This window comes from Octopus bimaculoides, chromosome 9, assembly GCF_046866305.1.
Source record: "Octopus bimaculoides isolate indiv1 chromosome 9, ASM4686630v1, whole genome shotgun sequence".
Taxonomy (NCBI): Eukaryota; Metazoa; Mollusca; class Cephalopoda; order Octopoda; family Octopodidae; genus Octopus; species Octopus bimaculoides.
Window position 1 is genome coordinate 97,933,197 of NC_142936.1, and position 10,000 is coordinate 97,943,196.

A 10,000-nucleotide genomic window follows, 5' to 3' on the forward strand; every position below is an offset into this window, starting at 1 on the left:
AATCATTTGGTCTTACTACACTGATAATTAGTAGACTTATTAACATTTGTTGTCATGGAATATTATGTTAGCTTCGTTATGTGCTGCTATAGTTGATGGTCTGCTTGTAGCCTAAAGTTCCTTCATTATTTTCTAAGAATCTCATATGAGTACCACAAATCTCTTTTTCTTGCAGCAATTAAAATTGGTTAATGATGCAAATGCAGGGCTGATTCATTATGTTATTGAATTCTCAACTATATTTTGCTGGGGCTAATGCTAAACATCCAAATACATTATTGCTTCTGAAAATACACCATACAGGGGACATTTTGCATGTATACTGAGGGAATTTTTAGATATTCCTTGCAGTATGTCTCAGTGTTTCTTTGCACCTGTGATGTTACCAAACTCTACCTCAAATTCAGGCTGGTTTGTTCATCTAGATCAGAACTAGCTTTTATATTTATAAGTAAATCATTCATTTTTTGCAAATGTATCTTGTCCAGATAAAAACATATAGTTTTACTCTTTGGTCATTTTATCTGGCATCGGTACGTTTGTTTTTGTTGCTGTCTTCTGTTCATATTTTAGAATTTCAAAATCTAATCCAATTTTCTTGGGGGAATTTTGTTGCTATGGTGATAATCGATTTACTATCTTTTGTAGGATCATAGTCAACAAGGAGGACAAGTAGCTGGCTTTCTTGTGAGTTTGAAATGTAGTGGGCAATGTTAATATGAACAAATAAAATCCAAAGCCAAATTCTATAGAAACTAGTAATGGCTGGCAGCAATAAAAATCTGTATTCTTGGAACTACCATAAGCATTTTAAAAAAATGTTCTCCCTTTAACAAAGGATATTTCCTTGAAATATCCAAATTCCTTTCTTCCAATGGAATGACATACAAAGTTATTCAAAAGTTGCAAAATGCCCCAAACACTTCCCTGACAATCAATAGTTCCATGTTATTAGATCTAATATGTGATGTTAGTTTAGAAGATCTCTTATGTCACGATCTGTAGACTCCAAATTCATGATGTTCCAGTGAAATTCTACAAAAACAATTTGTGACTTGCATTACATTCCCATACACACCATTCTATCTGCATTTATACCCAAATATTTATTTCTAATTATTTAATTCTTATTGTCTGCTCCATTTACTACCTTCCATTCTCTCCATCAAGTTTCAAACTTGCCTGTCTCTTTCATTGGATTATCGCCTTCCTGTGTTTTCAATGCATTCTTCACCATCACCACAATCATCATCATCATTGCCTAGTGGTTAAGAAGTTAGTTTCATAATCATGATGGCCCCAAGTTCACTCTTACTGCATGGTTTCATGAACAACTGTCTTTTACTATTACCTCGGATTAACCCAAGCTTTGTAAGTAAGACTGAGCAGATGGAAACTGTTGGAAGCTCACTGAATGGACTCCATCTGTAATGCTAATTGTCAGCTTTGTCACACACCTTACAACAGTGCCTTCAAGTGACTTTCTTAATTACACAGCCTTGCTTAATTGAATAAATTCATTAATTACAAATTTCCAATGATCCAATGAAGGATGCTGTAATTATTGTTATTTTTATTAAGGCGGCAACCTGACAGAATCATCAGCACATTGGACAAAACGCTGAACAGCATGTTGTCAATCTTTACATTCTGAGTTCAAATTCTGCTAAGGTCAACTTTGTCTTTTATCCTTTTGGAGTTGATAAAATAAGTACCAGATGAATACTGAGGCCGATGTAATCAGCTAAACCCCCCCCCCCCGCTCTCCAAATTGCTGGCCTTGCACCAAAATGAGAAAGGATTATTATTGTTGTTGTTGTTAAGGCGGTGAGATGGCAGAATCACAACCCACTTCACCAATTGCTTAGCAGTTCTTCTTCTTCTTCTTCTTCTTCTTCTTCTTCTTCTTCTTCTTCTTCTTCTTATTATTATTATTATTATTAAGACCCGGCAAGCCAAGTAAGATCGTTGCCAGTGCCCCTGGACTGGTTCTTGTGCGGGTGGCACATGAGATGCACCATTTTGAGCGTGGCCGTTGCCAGTACCGCCTGACTGGCTCCTGTAGGATTTTCGAGCGAGATCGTTGCCAGTGCCCCTGGACTGGCTTGTGCGGGTGGCACATAAAAGACACCATTTCGAGCGTGGCCGTTTTCGTGCGGGTGACACGTAAAAGCACCCACTACACTCTCTGAGTGGTTGGCGTTAGGAAGGGCATCCAGCTGTAGAAACTCTGCCAAATCAGACTGGAGCCTGGTGTTGCCATCCGGTTTCACCAGTCCTCAGTCAAATCGTCCAACCCATGCTAGCATGGAAAGCGGACGTTAAACGATGATGATGATGATGATGATGATTATTAGTTTAAGTACCACCCAAAGTTGACTTTTGGCTTTCATCTTTCAGGGTTGATAAAATAAATACCAGTTAAGCACTGGGGTCAATGTAATTCACTAGACCCTTCCCTCAAAGTTGCTGACATTGTTCCAAAATTATTGTTGTTGTTCTTGTTTCTCTGATTATTGTTATTGTTATTATTAGTAATAATAATCCAAAGAGAAGAAAGTGTTGGGAGATGAAGACTGTTGCAGCAATCTTCAGCCCAAATACTAAAAGGAAACTCAAGAAAATAAGGAGATAAAACGTTTGGCATTTCGTTGAGTTCTGGAAATAAGATAAACGTTGAAATGCGAAAGAAAAAAGGGAAATATTACAGTCAATAAATAGAGTTTAACTACTACTACTACTACTTCTTCTTCTTCTTCTTCTTCTTCTTTCATCGTTGCTTTGCTAAATAAATTATAGAATGTGGTGAGGAACTGATAAAACTGTTTTGCTAAACTATGAGAATATTGACTCCATATCTTGTATGGAATATAGGAAATTTTAACGAAATGATACTAAAATTTTTTTGATCTCTTATATACAAGTATGTGTGTGTGTGTATATGTATGTGTATAGATATGTACATAATATATACTTGTAAATGTGTGTGTGTGTGTGTGTGTGTGTGTGTGTGTAATATATATATATGTATGGACAACTACATAAAAGAAGTGGTGATTGACAAATGTAGATGAAACGTGAAGAGGTGGGGAGGCCCAGGAAGACATGGGATAAAGAAGTGAAGATTGATTTCTGGATGTTGAGCATCTCAGAAGAAATAGCAAAAAAAAAAAACAGAGTTAACTGATGATTAGCTGTTTTTGAGGAGTCCTTAAAAAAAATCTAGTTTTGTCTCTTCCCTCACATTCATGCACTCTTGTGAGTTTATCTCATCCTCTCTCACTATCCCCCACACCTGCTCCCCTGTTCCCATCCCCCTCACATTCACCCTTTTTACCCTGAAGGTACATCCTGACACCACATCATCACCACCATCTTCTCTCCTTCTCCAACAGGGGGTAGCCAAGTATCCCCTCTCCAACAAGACACCTCTTCCTACATCTCATACTTGCCTCTCAACACCTGGCATAAACCACCTCCCTTAATACTACACAAAAGGGTCTTGTCTAGCAAGTGACTCAGGGACCTGACTAGTGTTGGTGGCACAAACAAAAGCACCCGGTACACTGAGTCAAGAGGTTGGCATTAGAAAGGGTTTCAAACTGCAGAAACCCTGTCGAAACAGACGGTGGAGTTTGACACAGTTCTCTGACCTGCTTCATCCTATCAAATCATTCACAGACACTTGCCAGCATGGGAGATATGATGACTAATGTGAATGACGATGACAATATATATATATATATATACACAAATATGTGTTAGTGTGTGTATATGTGTATTGTGTGTACATATATATATGTGTGTGTATGTATATCTATATGTTTATATGAATCTACACACATTCATAAATGTGTGTTTTTGTATGTGTGTACATTTCAAATTGACTTCAGTTCCCAAAAATAAAAAAAATAAACACCATCCACTTATTAATTCTTTCCAAAATACATTCACCAACTTTCACCACCGTCCGAAAAGCAATATTTTATTTCTCCACCACTCTTCCTTCCATTACATGTAGTATCATATAATCACTCTTTCATTCAGTGTAACAAGCAAGTTAAAAGAAACAGGATATTGCCAAGAGATCAATTTATATAATTTGTTCATTTCATGATTATATGCTACTACTTTCAACTTATCTGCTTCTCCCCTTGCACTCAACAAATTTTTATCTTTTTACTATTTTACACAATAGGGTATCGGAAAATAAATAAAAAAAAAAAGACAAAATTTAATCGGTTTCTATGATGTTTCTAACATCACATAGTGTTACTTAACAATTGAATGCTTTCAATCTCTTTTAACAACATTTTATTGCAAAAACATATAAGAGGATACATCATTGGATAATAAAGATATAATGACAGTTTAAACATTTAAAATAACTGAATTTATTGTAACTTACACAAAAGAGGTGCAGTAGCTGTAGAATTAAAGTGTTAAATTGAAGACCTACTCAATAGGGAGCTCAATGTCCTACTCTGCCCATCAGATGGAATTCAGAATTATGAAAAAAGACAAAAGCCAAAGTCAGTTGTAAGGTCTGTGAAAGTGTTTCAATATTCCATAACAAGGTTTATGTAGTTGTACAAATATATTAATCTATGTGTGTGTGTATATACACACACGCACACACACACCCACCCACACATACACATTGGATCAGGGTTTCATAGCTATCTTTATCTTTGTATTTGAATTATATTTTAATCACTGTAGATATGAAGAGCATCATGGCTCTCTCTGACTGAAGATATCCCTTCACAGCCGTGTGGTTCTTGGTTTACTTTCACAGTACATCACACACACACACACACACACACATTGGCATTAGGAAGGACATCCTGCCATAGATGCCATGTGAAAGCAGACATTGGAGCTTGGTGTATTCCTTGTATTTTGGTTCTTGTCAAACAGTCCAACCCATGCCAGCAGAGTAAAGCAGATGTTAAATGATGATGATGATGATATATATGTGTGTGCGTGTGTGTGTGTGTGTGTGTGTGTGCAAGTTGGAATGTGACATTAAAAACTTCATTTTGAGTGCATGTTTTTAGAGTGGAGTCCCACTGCTAAGACCCTGTCAACTGGTGTCCCCTACTGTCTTCTATTATAGCCATGGATTGACCAATACTTGGTAATTGAAAATGCTAAAAGACCATCATGGATAATAGTATTTGTGTGTGTTTGTGTGTAAGCAAATCCTTATCAATAATATCGACCATGTTGTTTGTCTGCAGTCCGTCAGACAAGCATGTTTTGGTTGATTGTTGTTTGACGGACTGAGGCATTTATAGAACAGGTGTGGGTTGGTGTCAAGAAAAGTCCATGGCCATGAGAAGTTCTCCTCCAATGTAGCTGCATCTGACTTATTACGCAAGCATGGAAAAGTAGACATTAAAACAATGGTAATAATGAGGATGACAACGACGATGAAGACGTACACACATTGTGTTTATCCAAATGACATGGGCCATGGTGTAATTTTGCTCACATAAATGATGTGACAGTAAGAAAGCCATGCTGAACAATAATTACATGAGAAAGCATGTTTACGGAGATTTTATGTCTGCCATTCAACCGATAAAATGTTGTACTCTTGGGCAATTTTTAGTACTTTTTCACCACAATCCAGACTCTGTAAATGTCGCTTTTCCGTTCAATTGACAAAGGACTTATTTTGCAAAGCACTCTTTTCTCTTCAGAGACAGAGTAACAATAACAAAGTTGATTACCTATAACAGATTTATGCAAATACATACACACACACACGCACGCACACATGCACACACACTACATACATACACACATACATACACACACACAGATGCACACACGCTACATACATACATGCATACATACATACATGCATACATACATACATACATACATACATACACGCATATATTTTCAGAACCAAATCATAGGATAAATAAAGACATCACTGATTTCGCCATGTCTTTAAATTCTTCAGCATGTTTGTGGTTTTTGTGAGCTAAATTGCTTTTAATGTTGTTTAAATTGATCAACTGAGAACAAGGTTACATACAGATTGACACACACACAGCACATTTGATAAACATAAACAAAAGACATGATTGTTTCACCTGTGTGTGTGTGTGAGACCCCCTTCAGTATAATGCTTTACATATACAGCAGTAATTTAAATTCACTGTTAGTCAGGCTGTACAAAAGATGAAAGAGTAACATTAGCATTGTTCTCCAGGATGGGTTTTATATTGTGTAGCTAATTAAATATTCACAGGACCTTGATGGCTTCGTTTGGATAACTGACGCTCAGAAACCTAATATTTGACGACTGTGCATAGTCATGTGTGTGTTTATGTGCCTTATTTATTATGTAATTATATGTGTGTGTTTGTTATGTGTATGTTTTTATTATGCACTTGTGTGTGTGTGTGTATTAATAATTTATGTCAGCTTAGAATATTTTAACATCTTTAGAGAAAATTAAGAAAATGGAATTTTATGAAGGAAGACCTTTATATTGTTTTAGACATTTCCTTGTTACTCTCACCATAGGAAGGGCAGTGAACCAGAGCTTGATCCGTTGGAAACCTGTAACCAGTAATACTCCTCCTCCTCCTCATCATCATTATCGTCACCATCATCATCACCATCATCATCACCGCCCTCATCACCATTGTCATTGTCATCGTTTTACACCAGCTTTCCATAGTGTCATGGGTTGGATGGGTTGTCCTCGTCAGAGTCAGCTTATATTAGGGGTTACTTCTAATCTAAATGGGGTGAAGGGCCTCAACTTGCTCATGTGTTTCATTTTTGGTTTGGTTTTGCCCCCAAAATTATAATGTGAAATAACCCCAACGCATATATATATAAGGAACCTGTGGAAGAGGTAAACCCAGGAAGACATGGGATGAGGTGGTGAAGCATGACCTTCGAATGCTGGGCCTCATAGAGACCTTTCAAGTTATGCTGTGATTGAGAAGACCCAGCAAGTCAAGTGAGATTGCAGCTGGGGTCAATGCCAGTGCTGCCTGACTGGCAGCCCCCACTACACTCTCGGAGTGGTTGGCGTTAGGAAGGGCATCCGGCTGTAGAAAACTTGCCTGATAAGACTGGAGCCTGGTGCAGCCACCTGGCTTGCCAGTCCTCAGTCAAACTATCCAACCCATGCCAGCATGGAAAGTGGATGTTAAACGATGATGATGATGATGATATACGGCTTCTTTCAGTTTCCCTTTGCCAAATCTATTTGCCCCAAGGTGTCGTGCAGTTGAACTGAACCTGAAACTGCATGGTTGGCTAGCAAGCTTTTCAACCAGTTGGCCATACATGCACTTCTGTGTGTGCGTGTGTGTGTGTGTGTGTAAAAAGTGAGAGAGATAAAGACAACTTAGTACGCGGTTGTGAGGTCAAGTTTTACAACAACTGTTGCATTTTACTCCAAGGTCAACGACTGACCTTTGTCTCCTTGCAATCTATCCGCATCATTTCTGCTCTTTGTCTCTTTTATAAGGAATAACAAAAGAATGCATCTGTATAAAAACAACTGGTCTAAAATTATGTGAAAATCTAAACATATTAAAAGCTGGAAAATGTTGAAGATCCCTCTCCACATCACAGCTGACTGGTTTTTCAGGGTTATAAGAAATGGCCCTTTGTCTTTCAAGACTCAGAAATATGGTTTTATTTTTTTAATTATTTTCTTAAGGATTAAGTTATTGATGTACTCTGCTTTGTCACACACTGCTCTGCCAGGAAGAATGGTTTTTTTTTTCTCCTCCAAATTATTCATATATTCAGAATCTGTTTCATGTAGCTCCTCTAAGATGGAAACATTATACCTGTTTTACAGTTCCCAATCTCCATTTATTTGCTGTATTTTTCATTGTTTTTCTTCATTTGATAGCAAGTGTATTGTGTTGTTGCTGTTGTTGTTTTAGTTTTATTTTATGCAAATTTGTGTTTGCAAGTATTAAATCATGACTGTCTGTACTTAAAGTGCATATTTTTGTTTTATTGTCATTTTTTACCTGTTTGTTTGTTTTTTTTTATTCTGTTTATCTTTGAATTTATTTTTATACATTCCAAGAGTAGAGGATTTTTTTTTCCTATTTCAAAGAAGTTTTTCCAGTGCTACTGCCATTTTTGTTTCGGACTCTTTTTTGCTGTTTTAGAAGATAAAGTAGTATTGAAAATTATTGTATACAATAAAAAAAATTCTGGGTAAAAAAAATTGGTGTTTAAAGCAGATCTTAGATTCTTACAACCAATAAAATGTGAACTAAAAGGTATAATAATGGAAGAGTAAGAAGTATCAAGAGCAAACATGCTGGGTATTGGTTGAAGAATTATATTTAACCGATTCCGAAATTGATAGATAAGCAATGAGATTGATTAACATCTGTTGGCACTTCTTTAACTTTAACAAGTTTTAGCAGTAAAACACTGTTTATGTTGATATGAGACAAACAATTTTATTAATGATTGAATCCTTTCCCATCGAGACAAAATCCATGGAATGGCCAATTTCCTTGTCTTTAGTGCATTCTTCAAAAAGAAAAAGATTTTCTTTGAAATCATAAACCAATTTTTGTTTCAAACACTTTCTGAACTCAATTTCGAATTCATGATTATTAAAAATTAGTTTCATTTTCATTGAAATGATATTAGAAAAGTTGAACATCATCATCATTATCAGTTAGTGTCCATTTGTCCATCTGCATAGGTTGACCAGGGCTGGTAAGCTGAGGGGCTGCACTTGATTCCAGTCTGATTTGGGTTAGGGTTTCTACAGTTGGATGCCTTTTCTAACGCCAACCACTCCAAGAGTGCAATAAGTATCTCTACCTGCCACAGACATGGGTGCCATTTGCCTGAAACCAGTATCTGCCACGACTGCAATTTCGCTTGGCTTGATGGGTCTTCTTCTCAAGCACAACATAATGCCATATTTCTCAGTCATTGCCTCCATGAGGCCCAACACTCATAAGGAGCTTTTCATGTGCCGCCAGCATTGACCACTTTGCCTCTGTGAGGCCCAGTGCTCGAAAGAAGCTTCTTATGTGCCACCGCACAGGTGCCAGTTACGTGACACCAGGATCAGCCACGACTACGATTTCATTTGGCTTGATGGATCTTCCTTCTCAAGTACAGCATATTGCCAAAGGTCTCAGCCATTTGTCATTGCCCCTGTGAGGCCCAGCACTCACTTTTTACATGCCAGTTACATGACACCAGCATCGGCCACAACTATGGTTTCACTTGGCTTGACAGATTTTCTCAAGCACAGCATATCACTTAAAGTCTCAGTCACTAGTCATTGCTTCCACGAGGCCCAATGTTTGAAGATCATGCTTCACCATCTTGTCTTCCTGGGTCTCCCTGAGCCTTCCTGTTCCACAGCTTCCTGTGTCTGCCTCTTGTCTTCTTGGGTCTCCCTCTTCCACAGCTTCCTTCCACTGGTAGAGATCAGCACTTCTTATTCCAATGCAGTCGTCTCTCTTGCCCACGACAGCTGATGCCTCTTTTGCCCAACTTTTCTCTCAATACTTATTGATATATCAAGATAGAAAAGCGGCAAGACAAGGTGAAAAGGGAGAAGGAATGAAACATTGTAAAGAATGAGAAGGCAGAAAAGCAATGAACTGTAGATTCCAATAAAAAGCTGAGAAAACAATCTGATCAGATGAAGTTTTAGACTGGGAAGATCTTTACTCAAAACCCAGATGAATAGGTAAAGGTTTGACTCATCAAATTTTTGCATCTTAAATTCTGTTTATGCAAATAAAGAAATTACAAATGTTTTTTTTTTCATATCTGTTTATGGGTTCTCCTATTTTACAATCTTACTTTAGTCTGAAGAATCAACACCCCACTCCCCTGCAGGAAACTGCTTTTTGGCAATTATAGTAATAATAATAATAGTTCTTAATTTAGGTAGAGAGAAGTGGATTACCTGATAGCATTGACCCCTGCACTTGACTGCACTGACCCCTGCGCTTGATAG

At 37.4% G+C, this 10,000-nt stretch overlaps 1 protein-coding gene across 1 annotated transcript in view; it reads left to right on the forward strand.

Moving 5' to 3' along the window:
- The window catches only part of LOC106876489 (tRNA (guanine(6)-N(2))-methyltransferase THUMP3), a 1,026,994-nt gene that overhangs the window by 418,113 nt on the left and 598,881 nt on the right, over window positions 1–10,000 (forward strand). The window lies entirely within an intron of this gene.